At 36.9% G+C, this 18,584-nt stretch overlaps 1 protein-coding gene and 1 long non-coding RNA gene across 22 annotated transcripts in view; one reads left to right on the plus strand and one right to left on the minus strand.

The window, feature by feature from the left end:
- KCNMA1 (potassium calcium-activated channel subfamily M alpha 1) overlaps positions 1–18,584 on the plus strand; it is a 536,645-nt gene that overhangs the window by 86,950 nt on the left and 431,111 nt on the right. The gene's annotated exons all lie outside the window — the stretch shown is intronic.
- Positions 179–18,584, minus strand: part of LOC112993322 (uncharacterized) — a 54,337-nt gene continuing 35,931 nt past the window's right edge. Inside the window, exons 3-4 of one of the 2 annotated variants that reach the window (XR_010389686.1) lie at positions 1,188–1,352; positions 179–496 (exon numbers count right to left, since the gene is read on the minus strand). This is a non-coding gene — a long non-coding RNA (uncharacterized LOC112993322). Of the gene's footprint in view, positions 497–1,187; positions 1,353–9,515; positions 13,103–18,584 lie in introns of those variants that run through there. The other variant, XR_003261698.2, reaches the window with a different exon arrangement.

An 18,584-nucleotide genomic window follows, 5' to 3' on the forward strand; every position in this document is an offset into this window, starting at 1 on the left:
TTTTTCAAAGTAGAACTTGTAACTGTACATTTTATTGGAAAGCTACAGACTGTGGGAATTGATTCTGCTATGTGTGTTGCCATTTTGATAGCTTATGCAAAAAATGCACAAATACATAATTAAAATATTATATTTTAGAATATAATAATACAATAATATAAGACATAAAATACAGGTATTTGCATAAATACAAGATAGAGTGAAGCTTTGAGAGTACTGCTTTTATGTCTAGTATTTTGCTGGTGATAGTGAGGAATTAGAAGTGACAATGTGGATTATTGATTGCTTATTGCAATGGTTTTGGTTTATTTCTGTAATACATAGTTCATCTATATTCAGACAAAATATTTTTCCAGTATCGTAGCCCTCATTCATTGGAGACTTGCATGCTGTAACTTTATTGCATCGGGAAAACTGGTATGTTCTCCTCCTTGTTCATAGGTTCAGATTCATGAAGTTCTTTAGTTTTTTTTTTTTCCTTTAGTTTTAGTATGGACTGCAGAAAATGGGGAAAACCACAGTCTAATGAGAAGACTATGAAGAGATCACATCATATCTTAAATATCATTAGTGATATCTTAAATATCATTAACAGCACAAGCTAATGAAATATTTTTTTCTACCTGTTAATTACTGAAATGAATCCACAAGTCTGAGGTGAGACATAAATGGATCCCCTCATTAGCTTAATAATACAATCATTTTTTCGTTCTGGCTCAATTTATCATCTTGCCTGTTTCATAAAGCAGTCAAGCAGCTACTGGATATTCTCCTTGACAAGAATTTCTGAGAGAAACAAAGAGGGAGAGCACCATCTGGGGTGGGGGGTTGAAGACCTGATTGGCCAAAGCCCAAAGCAACCTGGTTTGAGTTCAGTGCTGACCCTGTTTTGAGCGGAGGATAGACAAGGTGACCTGAGGGAAGGGATTCCAGCCTGCCTGATTCTATGGAAGACTGCAAAGATTTTTGGGGAGTGGGAGTAGTAGATCTGAAGGTGGTGTTGATGCATCATTAAAAGTGCACTCAATTTAAAAGAATTTAAATGCAAATCTCCACTGACCATGTGAATTTTTTTTTTAAAAAAAGCCTCTCTTGGCCTCTTTGAGCACTTTAATATGCTAATTAGATATGCACTGAATGGACACTAGTGAAACTAGAAACTCATCGGAAGAATCAGAAACACTTACCTCTGCTTCCTCTTCCTGCTGCCAAATATGAAATCTATTTTGGGAGTAGCTGCAACGAATTTCAGGAAGAAAATTTTGAATGAGTTGAACAGATTTACTTTTTTCTCCTCCTCTCACATAGATTCCATCAATGGCTTTTCATTTTTGCTTACTGCAGTAGCATGTCTGTAATAAATAAAAGCAGAGTGCCTTTGTAGCAAAGATTTGGTTGATAGGGCTTCTGTGAATTGGGAACCCTGTAGACCTTAGTTCCAGTGCAGTCTGTTACAGGGGTGTTCAAGGCACAAAGACCATAGGAGCCTTGACTTTTCAGAAGATAAGTAGCCAAAACAGCAGAAGACAAAGCTTAGACCCTGGTTTTGTTGAGAAGGCTCACTTGAGCAAAAATGTCTGACCAGTACTAGTTGAAAGGGTTTTTCTTGATCTTGCAGAACTATCTTTTGTGGGATTCTAGGTAAGAGGATAATTACTTGCATCTGGAATGTATGAGGGAAAACTTTGAGGGATATACCCACAAAAGTGAATCTGGATATATCATGAAAAAAAGCTTGATTCCTGGATTCCACTGTTTCGGTTTTACTATTAATATAGAATATATCGATTTAACTTCTCCCATAGTTTTCCAGCACATGTAACACAGACAAAAATATGTAATGAAACTGGAAAGCAGCTTAAGAAGCTTGGCAAAGCAGTTCAAGGTGCATGTCATCTGCCGTACGGTTCTTGGGTAGGCATTTCCTGAGGCCTAGGTAAACAATTTTCTGTTGGACACTTGTGAATGTGCATGTATCGTTGCTTGACCTGAAGCTTTGTGAATATTCTGATATTCAGCATTTGCAAGTAGCCGATACTCTTTTCCTAATGCCTAGGTCTTTCAGTCTGGCTGGCTGCACAGAAGTGAGAAAGGCAGAGGAGAAGCTAGGGAAGAGGCTATTATATTGCAGATCATTATGTTATGAAAAATTTAACTATGGCTTATCAAAAATTTAATTCAGTCTGATGAATGAACTGTGGAAATCTAAAATGAATTCTTTGCTTTGATTAAATAAAACTGAGAGACTTAAGAATTCATTCCAGTTCTGTAAAATAAAGTGCTTTTGGATCGTCATAATAACCTCAGAACTCTGTGTTTCTGACCTGAGTCTGTGGAGGACGTTCATCTTCCACTGTTTCTTTGACCAGAACCATCAAGATTGGAGCTGAAAGGCTGACAGTGGAGGTTATTGTTACTACTGTTGCTTTCAGTTTAGTATTGCAAAAGCAATATGGAAAATGTTTAAATGATGTTGCTGGGGGTGGGGGGGAATACATACAATTTAGAGGTGTGCTCCAGATGATATTAACAAGTTCAGTATTCTAGGTCATCTGGTTTAGCCCTGCTATCTGTAGAGCTCTGTTTTTGTTGTCCATGGTAGCAAATGAGTTTCCCACATTACTGTAGGGACCTTTGACATGCTAAGGTAATCCCTGGATTATTAATATTCTCCTGAGCTGGGGGGACAAAATTAATTTCATCAATAAATCACTGTAGCTAACCATAATGCTGGGGCAGAAAAAAATACACATCAGAGCTTGGAGGGGGATAACAATCAGGGCTTATAGAGGAAAAAACTACTCCTGGGAAATAGCAGTGTCTGGAGAATGAAATGGGATCACAAAGATGAATCAAAGGGCCTTCAGTGATCCTGAGACAAAGGTCTAGGATTATGGAGCAGGCAAGCATTGGAAGTCTAATGAGAAAGTCTCTACTGTATGAGAAATATGACATGAGAAGTATGACAACGGCTGACTTTAAAAATACCAGTCAAGTTACTTTGTTGTGTGAATTTGCAAAATAATTATTTTTGTATGTATCTGTACCTTTTGATATGTGATTATATTAATGTTTAAAGTCCTTTTTTTTTTTTTTTTTTTTTTTTTAAATGGCTCCTTTCTGGGGCTTGTAGTAATTAAACCTGGTAGACTATAACTGTATATTCTGACATAAACCAGCTTTTCTGCTAAATGCTGCTGGCTATAAGCTCTCAGTGTGTACCCTCGAAGACCTTTGTTAGTTCTAGTTTCAAGTGCTCTCACTGTACAAAACTAAATGTATTTATCCTATAGGAGTAACCTGATGAACAATCTATATGGCAAGAGAAAGATTTTGCACTGATGAAATATTTAGATTTAGAAAGAGCAAGATTTAACTACTAATTTCAGTCTGACATTCAGATGATGGTGGTTTGACCTTGACATGCCACTCAACATGACAATTCTGCTACACTTTTTTCTTTTTTTCTTTTTTTGTAGCAAAAGGACTTAGGGAAAGTTTAGATAACTTTCCTATGAATTTTCACTCCTCCCTGTAATCCTAACTCACCTCTAAATCTCCATGCCTTTTAAATACTTCATTGTGGAGCTTTCAGGCTTTCTTTGTATGGGCTGTTGGTTTTGGCCATTTTGACAGCCCATACAGACTGTAGATTTCTCAGAGGTCCTTCAGATGTCTTCAGAAGCATTTAAATATGTGAAAAACATGACCATGTGAACTTAGGCTTTAGTATATACCGGATAGACTGTGTTTTTATTAAAAGCGAGTAAACCACTCAACCTATCATCAGTGTGAAAGGTAGGATTTGTGCAAGAAAACTCATGACATGATTAGAAATCAAACAAGTGTCTCATTTGAAGAAGTCTTCAGTAGTTTCTTGAAGGTATTGTACTTTGCAATCTGCATTTGCACGTGTATACATGGAGGTTATTTGAATTCTGATTTTCAACAGCAGAGTCTACTTATGTCCCTTGCCCAAGAGAAGTTAATCTAATGTCAGATGAGTTATTGTGCTTGCAAGCAGCTCACTTTTCTTCATACCTAAAGACATAATTTCAGACTTCTGATCTAAATTGAATCCTTAATAGCTTGTCACACTTGCTATAAATATATCTCCTTAAAGGCCAGCTAATATAATTATTTTAATTAGGAAATAGCTTTAGTATGATTGCACTCCCTTGTTCTATTAATTGCTCATCACTGGCAGAACAGGCTCTACTTTCCCTTTTTTCTATTTTTTTCTTTTTTTCCTTCCTTCTCCTTCCATCTCTGCCACCTACCCTGTCCAAAGTTACAGGTAAATGAAAATGGTGAAACTTCTTGCTGTGTTGGCTGCATAGATATTATAACTTGAGCCCTCAGGCCATAAGCGATGGGTTTTCAGCTGCTTGTTTCTTTATCTGTCTTACTCCTTTATCATTCTCTCCTGTGTTTCCAATTTTGGTTACAAAATGAACAGACAAACTGAACTCTCCCCTTGCTCCCAAACCTGTGTGTTATTTCTCTTTGGGTGGCCCTGCTTCATGTGCCTTCCCTTTGTAATTCTTGGTCACCTCAGGAGGCAGAAGAATAGGCTGCTTTTTTTCCCTGGAAATTGTCTAAAACATGAAGGCTTATTTTTACAATATCCTTTATTCGCAGTCCACAGTGTATTATTGCCTATGTACTGTCAAACTATGTCTAAACAACATATGTTATCTAAATGGGTGGCATGCTGACTGGAACTTCTGTTGGTGTTTTAGAAGTAGAAGTAGAGTAGTTATTACAGACTGAGGAAGCAAAAATTAGTTACCAGGCTTTGTCTTTCTGTTCCTAACTTTTGCACCACTAGTTTTTGGCTCTCTTCGAAAATATATACTTCAGGACAGGAATTATATCAAAATTTGCATCTGCACTGTGGATCTTGCTGATGGGGTGGAAGGATACTGTGTAAGTAGTACCACCATGTAAATAAAGAAGGGATAGCAGTTTTTGAAAGAGTGTACTGTCTCCTGGCCAGATGGAAACTACCAGCATGGATACTGTATCTTGATTGCGTACACAAAATATCACATGTCCAGTAGGAGACTGAGGTGCAGAGGGGACCAAAAGGGAATTTCTTCCTGGAAGCTTAAAGGTAGTTGATACTGTGGATTATATTTGTCAAAGTTACAATTAAGGCAATCCACAGGAAAGTAGCGAGTGCAAATAATAGTCAGCATGTGTTTTCTGTCCTGAAAGTCTGCATGGGTTTCTGCTTGGCTTTTGTGAAGAGAGGATTTAGTTTCAGTCTTCTACTTGATTCTGGTGCCCTTGATGTTTCCAATAGCAGTCCTCCTATTGCTGGAATCCTTCTTTTTCTCATGTTCTGCTTATTTGAATGTATTTCAAATTAAGGTAATTAATGCTATTAAATGATGTATTCAGAAAAAAAGTGAAGGTGACCCACTTCTGGGAAGGGAGAATCTGAAAACAGCCTCAAGGCTTTAAGAAGGAAAAGTTTAATCAGCTCCTATAATGAATGAATGCTCCTGCTCCAGTAGCGTTTCCCACAGTGCACTTACAGTTTAGGTTTGGAGCGCTGTTCACATCTTTCATAGGGGTGATACGCTTGCTCTGTATTCTGCTAAATGCCTTCAAAAATGAAATTTCAAATTTTGCAACCTAAAAGAGATGTGGAAATCTTTGTATATGTAAACACAAATGTATACAGAAGGGTGGAGAAAGCAGTTGGGGTCTAGCATGTACTTGGAAGTCATTGCCATCAACTCCCTCGTGCTGTGTTGTCTCTGCAGACAAGCACCGAAAGGGTTCAGTGACGGGGCTCTGACTCTCTGCTCCAGAGCTTTGGTCCCTGATTGGAACACTGAACAAAATTAGTATTTAAGAGTGACACTTTATTCTACTGTTTATTCTACTACTATTATTAGGAGGAGGAAAAAAACCCCAAACCCCAGATAGCTGCACATAAATTAGTAAAACCATAAATTGGTTTTACCTGAAAAAAAATTCTGAATTTTCAGAATGGCTTATTGTTGGTTTAACAACTGTAAATGGAGTCAATAATAAAGCACACTTTAAATTCAGCATTTACTGAGTTAAGCTAGTTTTTAGTAGTTCTAGAAAACTCATGATGAATTACTGAAGTTTGAGACTGCAGGGCAAAGAGGTAAGAATGGATGTAACTATAGCTCATACAATGCTGTTTTTTCCTAGGAAAATGCTGGTGTTTTTAACTATGCCTGCATATTTATCTGATTCCAAGATGAGTACAGTAACTGTTCTGCTTGCTTGATTTTGCCACTTGCTAGAACTTGCAGAGTGGGCATACTTTAAAAGTCTGTACCAATTAGAGAGATTTAGGTTTGAAATAGTCCGTTGTTTAATATCTCTAAAGCAAGAATTATTTTTTGACAACTTATGTACTTCTATTAGCCACACAATTTATGTGGTTATTCTGCATTTACTATTCTTTTTTTCATTTTATTTATTACAAAGCAAAACCTGAAAGAGAAAGAGTAGCCTTGGACATGGGGAGCCTCGGTTAAAATCTCTGTCATATCACAAGCTTTCTGGATGATAGTGGGGAAATCTCTGTGCTTCAGTTGCTCATTTGCAACAGAGTGATACTGTGATCCCGTAGCACTTTTGTAAAGAAATGTTTACAAGGAACTGTAACGTGATACAATAATGGAGGCCATCCTAATACTGCAAATAGAATTTATCAGATACTTGGACGGGTAATTGATAGCAGAAATATTGGTTCCAATTTGTTCTTGCAAGTAGTGATCTGATAACAACCCCTTGGAACAAATGAATTTGCATATACTGTAGCTAACAAGGCCACAGGAATGGCATGTGTGCAAGGCGAATCCTTATATCCCCGATGTAAAATGTAAATTGGAATAAAGCTTGTCACCTACTTGTAGCAGTGGACTTTGGAAACCTTTCTAGAATGACTTTGGTAAGTTTAAAGTCAGAGGTTAATTACCACCAGTAGACCTCTTGAGGTAGCTTTATCTCTCTGCATGTGTGGTTTTCTTTTGTTTTTTGTTTCTTAAGTCACTGATGAGCGTTATCTGGGTTTGGTGCTTTTTGTTCCCATTTTCTCCTTGACAGGCAACTAAAGATAAGATTGATGAGAGAGATAACATTTTTACTGTAAGCCATCCAGTATGATTGCTGTGGTTGTCAGAAAAAAGAATTGAGGAAGGAAGGGCACACACTTTCTCAATTTGCTCACCAGTTCTCTGTGACTAAATCTAGTCGCATCTAATTTCATTTTTTTAAGAAGCATTTTGTTCCTAATGAGCCTGAAAATAATGGAAACGTTGTAAATAAATTAACCTTAGTCCATGCATTATTTTTCCTGAAAATTTTAATTCCTTTTCCTTAATCAAGAGCCAACATATGATGTATGTTTCTGAAATCCTCAAATGCATAGAAGATTTTGAAAGCTAGATCCTTGCCAGGAGGTTACAAATGCTGATCAGTAAATAACTTTTATCTTAGAGTTACTTTAATTTGATGTACCTATGAAAGACTTAAAAAGAAAGAAAGAAAAAAACCCCTTAGGCTTGGCTGCAAGATCACAAACTACATTCTTGTGTTATTACGGGTAACCATGTCTTGTCTTTACTACAGTGAGTAAGCAGACCTACTGGCTAATCTTATTTTAAAATTTTATTTTTTTTCTGTTAGCACATGGTTTTAACTAAGTGCTCCAGCAGAGTCCAAGTCTGATGTTAGAGTGAGCCAATACCTGAATAGCTGCTTAACCTCTCAGGCAAACCATTTTCTGCATCTCCACTGTCTAGTTTCAGAAAACACTGTGCCACTTTATTAAATATTATTATAGGAAGGAACTGCATTTCAGACACCAATCATGATCAGGGTCAGCTGGGCAACCTGCCAAGGATAGTTCCTATTCAGGTATTTCCAGTTACTGTCAAAATATAGCCACTGTCTGCAAAGTCTTTCTGGGGACATTGCCAATATAGTTTGATTGTCCTACTTGTCTTCCTGGTCTCCTTTCCTCCCCCCAGTGTTATTTTTTCCTCTGCCTTTGTACCGTAATGATTACAGTATGATAAGTTTTGTGAAGGATAACTTTAGGAAAAATCAGTGCAGGAGCAAGTCAGCTGCCATTTTACTTCACTCTGGGCCAGATCTCCTAACTAAGCAGGGAAACGAATCAGAGCGTTCATGTTAATTCAGTAAGTGTATGATTTACCACTGAATCATTACTAAAGTTACTGTCTTTCTTTGGCATTAGTGTAATTAAGCTTAAAACGTACTTACTACACCTTACTTCTAACTAAGAGAACCTGACAACTCCATATATGAAAGGTATTCATTTCCAAATGAATAAAATTTTTTAGTGCAAGTCAGTTTAATTTCCTTACTCTGCTTCCCTGTTTGGATCACATGCTGCATTACAGATCATGGCATACATTGTTAGGCATTTCCAGGACATGCATTACAACTGTCTCATGAAATAGGGGGTCAATAACTAAAGTGCATCTATAAATAAAAAGAACTGCAATTTATTTTGTACATAATGGAAGCAAGAATGTTGTAGTCACTTATACATTTTTCTTTAAATATTCCAAATGAAGGGAAATCAAGCCATAATGAAACACTTTTACTTTTTCCTAACAGAGAAGTAAAGGAACTTAGCAAAAAAAGTCTCAAACTGTTCTACTTAAAAAACAAAAACAAAAACAAACAAAAAAAAACAAAAAAGACCCCCACCCAGCTAAGGAGTAACTGAAAAGAATTATTAGTCTGTAAATATGTAAAGAGTTGATGTGCTGAACTCAAGTAATAATGATCTGTGGTGGTATTAGGAGAACGGAAAGGGTAATGAGAAAGGAAGATGGAGAAACTAGGGCTGATTATTATGGAGAGAAGTGAACTTACTTTTAGCATTAACTAAACTAAACTTCCTAGTAGTGTTACGATGTATTGTTGCGTTTAGCATCTGTTTTCAAGCATGTTCCATCCATACCATCCCTAGAAGTTGGCTTCTAATCTGGTCACTCCATGGACAGCATGGTAAGAATTCAGGAATCACAGATTAAGTAAAATAACTTAGCTATGGACACTTTACTTTCGAAAGATTTGAGAGCTACCCGCTTTAAAACCAGAGGAGTTCTTCCCCTCCGAGCATCCCTTCTGAGAGCTCCGGCTCAGTTCTCCTGCGAGCTGCTCAGAAGCTGTGCTGCTGGCCAGGTTTCTCTTGACACCCCCTTCTGCTATAGCGGTGGTTGGGCTGAAAGGATTAGATTCTGTGTTCTTTCATCACATGCTTAGCTGCAAAATTCCAATCAAATTTGTCTTTGTCTCTCTACCCCTCAGGCATCGTTTTCATATAAAAACAGTTTCTAACGGGGCGCGGGCCCCACTAGGTAAGATCAGCTGAATTAAGTGGTTTCAGGATGCTACTGCCAGGGTTTCTCACTACTTATCCTTCCACACCTTGACATCTTTGATATGACTAAACTTTGTGAACAAGGTGACTTTTCGTGTGCTTTTCAGTTCCATAACAAAAGTGAGTTCTGAACATGAAGGCTAACCTTGGTGTATGTATTTTTACAGTTGTCTTCCTCCAAGTCAATTACTATTTATTTAGAGATGTTATGCATCACCAATCTTAGAGTGCTATTGCTTGAGAACACTGACTGTTGGTTGAAAGCATTTTGCCCTACTGCCGGCCATACCTCACCGTTAAGAGAAGATCCAAACATATACATAAATAAAGGGATTTGGGTCTCTCTGAAAAATTGATTTTAGAAGTGTGAGCTATTATGAAGTTATATAGCATTTCAATTCCTGCATGGAGATACCATAAAATAAATCCCTTGTATGCAAAGGGACAGTGCTGCAGCAGTGTACCTGACAATTAGGAATGTAATGGTGCTTATTTACAGCAGAATTAATTTCAAATATTGTTCCACTTAGAGATGCTTAGCAGGGAGCTCATCCTGTTTCTCTAGATGTTATATTTTGTCATACTACTTTATAACTTTTATTGCCTCCTCCAACACCCATAAAATCTCTGCTGCTGTATGCTACCTCTGTGCTCACTGACTTAAATTTTCAAAATCAATGTGTAATTATTATTTTTAATTAGATACAACCAATGCATATAAGTAAATGATGCAAATAATGCTAATTGTGATAGGACATGAGACATGAAAGCCTGTAGTTAAGTTTACCCTTCCACTGGGAGTTTAAAACCTTCATTAACCCTTCTGGTAACAAATGGACTAAATATTAATTTAGTTTAGAATTTTAATGAATTGTTATCAGTTCCATGTGAATGTCATTGTGAGCTGAAGAAATCAAAGCACGCTTTCCTTATAAGCAATGAATGCAATTATTCCAGTGTAAAGAAAACCCAGATCAGTCTATTCTACAGATGTAATGCAAGTGCAAGTTTTTGTTGTGTTATTTGAAAATAAAGGGCAAATATAAAAGGTAGGTAAGTTCTTGTAATTCGACAGGCACACTGTGCTGCAATTTTTCAGACAGTCGTGGCATGGACATTTAGTATAAAAATGTCTGTAGAGTTGTTCCACTTGTCTCTGACTGTCGCAAAGCAAGGAACACTTTACAGCATTCTATAAAAGCATAAGAGTTATAAAAGAATATATTGTTCTACAACTGTTGCTAGCAAGGCAAGAAATGCATGGAAAGCTCAGGCACATGCTATCCTGACCACCTTTTCGAAGAATGACAGAGTTTGGTCTTTGTATCAGTTTGACCATCTGCTTTGCTGTGGATGAAGGTAAAGTCAGTTTTTCAAATAAAAAAACAATCTTTGGTATTATTCTGATAATTCTTAGTTGAAATTCTTAGTTGGAACAAATTGTTCCAACATTTCTGCAGGGAACTTGCTGCTTTAACTGTTTGGTAAATTGCATGAATAAAATGCATACATGCAAAGGCGGGAAGCCTGTGTATCCATCCAGTTGTGTTATTGATTCCCAGTTAACTTTCTGAAAGCTATTTTATGCTAGAGCTCTGCTTTGGGAGTGAAGTTACTGGCTAAGCAGGCAGACAGAATAATGCAGAAGGAGGCAGGCTGTGTCTGAGAATGACCTACATGCAGAATATGCGAGTTCCTCATGATCCAAAGAGCACAAAACACAGATAAAAGCATAGTTCAGGCCATGGGCACGTGGGACTCTGTGTCAAGGCAATATTCCACATCCTTTCCTGTTTTGTTTCCTGTGCAAGAAGAACTGGAATCTTTCAAGAATTTGTTTTCACCAAGTTTCTAGATCAGGCTCTGGGGTCAGTGTGAGAGAGAACAAAACATGGAGATTTTGAATGTTTTCCTTCTGAGTTCTTATTTCAATATCTGAGACTCTTAAAATCCACATTTCCCTGTCTTGTGCCTTAATTTGTCTCTGCTGGATGTTTGTGATGTTGGATTTGAATCTGTAGAGCTTGCCAATCACATGTCCAGGTATCACCTGGTGCTTCTAATTGGATTAGATAGTTTCTACCCTTAGCCCTTTGCTAAGGAAGAGTTATTCTACTGTCATTTCAGAGTATCATTTCTAACTATTTTTATATTTAATTAGACTGAAAGCTCTGAGATACCTGTGAAATGGAAGGGGCTTTGATCCTGTCTCCCTTGAAATATTTATATGGAAGAAAAAATTTTTTAGAGGTTCTGAATCAGAGAAGCCAGGATCTCAGTGGGATGCCAATTATATCTCTCCTGAGTTGCTTTCCTGTTTGCCATTTGCCCTTGTTTATGTGGACAACACAGATACACATGCTGCTTGGTGAATAAGCACTGCTATTTTATTAATTGTGGAACATATTTAATTTATTTTGTTTTTAGAAGTATTGGAGTGAGGTGACCAGAAATTAACTTATGTGGAATTTGTGATTGCATTATTCTGCTTGAATACGTTCTCCTAGTGCTAATAACAACTTGTTCAGTGACTTTTAATATGTGAAATTAACCTACAATTCTTTGTTTAATAGCCATGTTTAGAGATTCAGCTATGCATTTAATCTGAGTATTTTATAAACTAGCATAGAATTTGCTGCTGCTTAACAGCTATGGTACACATTCAATCTGAAGAACTACTGTAGAATTTACTTCTCTGTGGTGTAGCCAAGAATAAACTTTTCCATCTCTGTCATCCTGCAAAAATGTAGGGAAGTCTTCCTCTGTATTTTGATTTTCAACATTCTTTTGAGCTACTTTTAAAAGACTAGTTTTTACTGAATCACAAAGAAGGCCTTTTCATCTCATTCACTGTGTCTTACTGTCAGGCAGTCTGTTACAGCCAGCTGATAATGCTTCATCTTGCTTTCACATTATTACTTCTGTCTATGTAAGCAGCAACCTTCAGATACTCCATACAAATGCCTTGATATTTCTTTAGTAAACAACTAAACCACAGATCGTTGGTATCCTAATTCTTAAGCAACTCTTTCAACCACCTGATCATTTTGAACATTTTTCTCTGAAGTTACTTTCTCTTTTGCCCCTGTGTCGGACCCAAGAGGTGAAACATTTGGAACTTAAAACAAACAAACAAAACTCAAACATCTAGCAATTTTCCAGAATGAACTTTTTTTCCAGAGGAGAAATGCTTTGCTATTTCCACTTCTGGAAAAGGAAGTCATTTAGGCAGTACAAATCAAAAACTTTAAAACTTCAAAGCACCTCAAATGATCAGCGTTTTGAAAATCTTAGCTAGTATTGCTTGTATAGCGTTATAATGCCTTTGAAGTTCAGTCTTCAGTGCTGTTCCATAGGCCAGCACAAAGAGCTGTGAAGTACCCTACAACTTGGAAACCAGGTCCTCTTGTTGCAGCAATAAATGAAACTGAAGCTCTGTATTTTCGTGGTGAAAAGGAGGTATTCTTGTCCTGAGTAAGCTGGCAGGGTAACACCCAGAGTCAAATTCTAATGAAGACAATGCAGTTGGTAGGGCTTGAATGTATTAATAGTTCAAGGTAAAGATTATGTGGAGTCTTTTCTGTTAATTCTTTCTGAAGTTTAAAAGGGCTTTGTTCTTTGAGGAGGTTCTACTGAATACTAGAAATTCTGACATAAACATGTAATTTCTTCTTCCAGTGGAGGGCAAGCCTATGTTAGAAAAAGAAGGAAAAAAAAAAAGCTGATAAGCAGCAAGCTCTGGAAAGAATTGTGATAATATTCCACTGTTAGAATATTCTACGGTTTCTACATGACTTCTGGATCAAAACAGAAATCTCATTCCAATAATTTCCTTGCAGAGTATTAAGGACAATGTATTGATCCTTCGAAGGAGGCAATTGCCAAAAGCCAGTGCATTCGGAATCCAGTGTTAGCCTGACAGAACACGTGATCAAACCTGGGGATGTGTGTTTGGTTTTTTGTCAGCAACGTCCAGGGTCCCTTCAAATTATTATTTTTTCTTCTCCCCAGAAATAATTTCAGAAAACACTTCATGAACTCTCAAATATGAAAAGCAAGTAGCTGTTAAACGTGGCCTTTATTTTGTGATGCATAACTTTGGTAATTTGCAAAGGGCAGGTAAAATTAGTTGTAGTTCTGCCATTTATTTAAAGAAGCAGTAAACATTTTCAATAGGTATTCTTTGTGAAATACATGATTTACATGTTGCATTTTTGAATTGTGTGGTAATTTAAATGTTTGAACTAGGAATAACAATTCTTATTTCTGCTGGGTTCAGTAAGATAAGTGGGACTTACAGTGAAGGTGACATAATAGCTTACATTTATTTCATTTCCATGGGATCTCTTGGTGTCCAAATTTTTGCTATGACCTTGCATCCTGTCTGGTGACCAAAGTTAGTTGGAAAAGATGATGCTCTAACTGTACATCATATGACACTATTTCCTTCAAATACTTCGGGACCAAATCCTGAAACTTTTATTCACAAGCCTTATTCATTGCAAATCCTCATGATGGAGCATTCCTACTATGAAGATGTCAGAATTTAGCCCTGATCCTGTAATGTCAGCTGCGCAGTCATGAACCAAGTACTCTAACCTTTCTTAGCATCCTTTTGTTTTTTTCTGACTTCTCCATAAAAGTTTCATGAGGAGAATGCTAATAAGTAGAACCTTGCATTTTTTTCATTAGGAAAGCCCTGTTTATTGTGTGCTTGATCTTCCCTCTGTTAGGCTCAAATTGACTCATTTTTAAGCCAATCATACAGAATTTGAAAAAATCAAACTGCACAGTCCTGATTTGTTTTCTGAAGTAATGTTTCCTTGGGCTGAAGCCACAAAAGAATAAAATCTGAATGGAGAGAGAAAAATGGAATTGCATCAATGAAATTACATGGCTTGACCTAGTTTTCATAGACTGTGCAGACTTGAATGACTGAGGTAACTGCATTTAAAAAAAATACTTTCAGGTGTGTAGATGCTGTTTGTTTGTTTATTTTTTTACTCTAAAGATATCAAATACAATAAGCAAATAATGTTATTTTATTTAGTTTAATATTATATGTTAAAGTTATTCCTTTTAAATATCCTAGATATCATGTATTCCTGGGTTGCTTCACTGAACAGCACCTCTGTGTTCTTACTGTAGCCAGATTTAAGAGCAGTGCACAATCATTTATATTGGTCTGTGCTCTAGCCAAAGCAGTAAAGCATTTTACATTCCTTGATATTACTAGAATGAAATTATTTTGTTGCCTAGTTAGACTGGATCAGTTAGAATTCCAAAGGGAAAGTAGGAGTAAAAGGCAAACAAGCTCCCCCCGTCTCCCCCCAAAAAGCAAAGTTAATGCATTCAGTGCAGTTATTCCTTCTGGATGATATTGTGAAAATCATTTTTTAAAGTAAAGATAACTGAAGTCGGAAGGTTTATAGATTTAACAGAATTTATTTTAGTGACTTGACTTTTCAAGACACTGGGCTGCTGGTTTGTATGCTTATTTTTTATTTTTGTCTTCTAAAATTTTACTCCCTTTACTCTCATTTACACCCACTGTTTAACCCCTCCCCCCCATACAAAATAATGCTCTAGAAAATGTGTAGTGATAGAAGTCTAGGTTAAATAAACTGGAAACTAGGATACAGCTTTGGTGAATAATTAGATAGTTTGAGACAGTTTATCTTTTTTGATGACTGTTGGAAAAACAGAATCAACATAAAAGATGATAATTTGCAATTATAATAATACTCAAAGCTCCTTTACAAAACCTTTTATATTAGGAGGTATTCAGTGCTTATGCATTAACTTATATAAATTACTTTGAACATCACAGCCAGGAAAAGCATCATTATTAATGTAGCATTAGACTTATCTGCCTCTACTTGTTATGGCAAAGGATATTTTAAGTGTTTTCAGTACACATATTTATGTGTCTGGATGGCTTGATTTAGAGCTTCAAATTTTTTGAAAGAACTTCTGTGGTGAATCTTCAAAAGAGAATGGAGGAGAAAAGTGGTGTAGTAGCAGCCCAATAAAGTTGTTCCATCCTTCCTCCATAGTTTTGCTAATAAGGAATACAGAAAAGCTCAAACTGGAAGAAAAAAGCAAATGAAGACTGTCTGGAAATCCAAAGATGTGAATGGTTTGTTGATTCCGATAGCCATCTTCCCTGAGGGCTTTTACTCTGTCTTTGAGGTCCTCATTCATTTGCCTGTTTAAAAGCCTTAAGTTCTCTTAGGGGACAAATACCAGATGTAATAACATGCTGTTGCACTGCCTCAGTTGCTAGAAGCCCTGGTCTTGCTTGGAGATCCCAAGCACAGTTGTAGTTTGGGTAATGTCTGGATACACTTTCAGTTTATGGAAGAAAAGCAAATAATGTCTACTGTGTAGTACAGGAAATTTGTCTTGCATATGTCAGCTGAAATTCTAACTAGAAATCTTTTTCTCTTTTGGCTTCCTGTCCTAGTTTCCGAATTGCATTACTATGTTGTCCATCACAGGTGTATCAAGACTCAGGAGTATGTTACCTCAATATCCTTTACTCATTTTAGAGAATAGTGTGTTAATATTTAGCAAGGCACTGACACTAGCACTGACCCACCATACTGGGGGACAAAAGTAGGCTTTTAAAGGGTCAAATCCTACTCTCTTATCTGAATTTTGCTCTTGTATAGATCCATCCATTTTCTAGGGAATTATAATTTATTTCCTCAAATATGACTGAGCATCATTCTCACGTTTCACCAGTGTTTCATATGAAACAGCGCTCTCCTGGAAATGCCATAGGAAGAACTAAAGTTCCAAAAGGAACAGCTGAAAAGAGTTACAATGCCTAAACTATTTCAGTTCCTACACAGCAAATACTTTTGCGTATCTCAGAGATAGGAAAAAGTTACAACTGCCTTTCATTCATCTTCATGCATGTGGGAATTTATTTTCCTGAAAGAAAACAAAATGGATTATAGCCATTGATAAGTGACTATGACCAAGTTCTCCCAATTCTGTTCTATGTAATCTAACCACTCAAAGTCTCGAAATGTAAGTCTCATTGTATCTTAAAGCAGCTAAGTACTTTCCACCCTTGAAGCCCAACATTGAAACTCAATTACCCCAAATAAATTGTTGGTTGTGCATTTGCAAGATCATATAATGTTAGTAACTCCTAGAATTTGGTGTGCCTGGCTCTCTTTCATCATGAGAACTCCCACGGTGGCATCTCTTTAACTTCAGGTGCTATGTGGATGCATCAGAATTTCAACTTTAATTTCAAATAAAAACAGGTATTTTTCCAGTCTTTTATTCTGATTTTTTTTCAGAAAGTAAAGAATAGAATGTAGGAAAAAAAAATCTGAGATGAGATGTACAAGGATATATGGAAGCTTATCAGTAAGATAGCCCCAGTAGTTCAAATATGCAGGGTCAAGTCTTTCAATACCTCATCTCTCATACCTTCCTTATCCACTTTGAAGGACGTTAGTTTTGCATAATATATCTAGCCTCATTCTTTGGCAGAAACAGGCTTTGCATTTGGGAAAGTGTTGCATGTGTTCTTTTGCTTTATACCCCTATCCTCTCTCTGTCATGTTTATGTTATAATTCCTGGAAGGGTATTCCAATTTCTGTTAACTTGTTTGTACAGATTCCCAGGATGATAGTTCTCGTTCATTTTTCCTAGTGAGCTTTTGTAATTACAATGCAATATGACAGTTTGTAATGTTCAGCAAGATGCCTTTTATGTCCAAGACTGCACTGCTACAACTTCTTAGTCCTTAAATCAAGGACCAGTTGTGCTATACATCTTATAGAGAAATAATAAATGCTAAACCTTTCTCTGAGGATTTTGCAGTCCAAATAAACAAGACAATGGGAGGATGGTACAGGAAACAGGGCACGCAGACGTGAAGTATCTTAGTGAGAATATTCAAAATAGAATGTCTGTCTCAAGTTCTGGTTCAGTGTTATGTCCATGTAACTGTGCTATCTCTCTGTTATTACATGCTCTGTCAAAATCTGAGACTTTTCTATATAATTCTTCAATTTCATATACTGAAATGCAAAATAGCCTTACATGCAAGTAAGATTTAACTAGAATATCTAACTGCAAAAAAATTGTACTAAGTTTCTGAGCTCTATTTGTATACACTTTATAAATGTAGGGTTCTCAGTGACACAACCACACCACAGCCATATTTTTGCGACATACAGCTGAAGTAACAGTATGATCCTAAAGTAAAAGGGAAGATAGCACCAGATTAGATTTGTAAATATAGAAAAGGGGTGTGTGGTCCCTTGGTGCCAGCTTCTTATTTGTGCTGGAAATAACTGAATGCAGCTGAGTCTAATTAGGCTCAGAGGCTTAACATAGCTTAATGACTGTGCTCCTGTCCCACTGTTTGGTTTAATTGGTTATTGCCAGAGAGAGAAATGGAGGTTAAAGAAGGAGCAGGTGTTTCATGAAGTTAGGTTTAGCTGTGTGACATGAATGTCAATAAAGACAGTACTAATTTGTGTTTTGGCTCATGTTAAAAATAACTCCAAAGCCATGAAACCATTTGTGTATGTATATGTGTGTGCATATGCACAAATGCTTCTGCCTGATACGGAAGTCTCACAGGCTTTGTCTAGTGGTTTGGAGTGCGTTATTCTGCCACTATGTATATGAGCTCCCCTCAAGAGGATGATGTTGGGGAAAAAAAGTAGAGAGGAGTTTGACTGATATCTCAAAGCTATTCTGAGCATAGAGTTCTCAAGTGAAAGCTGAGCAAGTAACTATATCACTGCCGTGCCCTCACCTGCCACTTGGTTAGCACAGAGGAGTAAGACCTTCTGATGAGAATGACATTGCTGAACCTGTAGTTTAATGTGTGGATCCATTTATTTGCACAGTATGCTGAGGTGAAACACTCTGCTTTTTTATGTGTATACCCTGGACTGAATGCTCAAGGATGACCCAGTGTCAGTCCAGAGCCATAATGACAGATGAGCTGTTGTCATGGTGGGACCATGGTGGGAGAAAGGTGGTATGAGGTAGCTGTCATGGTATGAGACATCAGAGCTCTGAGTTTTAGATTGGCATCACACAGATGGCTATCAACTGTCAAAATAGATATGTAATGCAAAATGGCCTTAAGACTTAACAAGCATCTTTTCATTAGATATAACGGAAAAGAAC

This window comes from Dromaius novaehollandiae, chromosome 6, assembly GCF_036370855.1.
Source record: "Dromaius novaehollandiae isolate bDroNov1 chromosome 6, bDroNov1.hap1, whole genome shotgun sequence".
Classification (NCBI taxonomy): Eukaryota; Metazoa; Chordata; class Aves; order Casuariiformes; family Dromaiidae; genus Dromaius; species Dromaius novaehollandiae.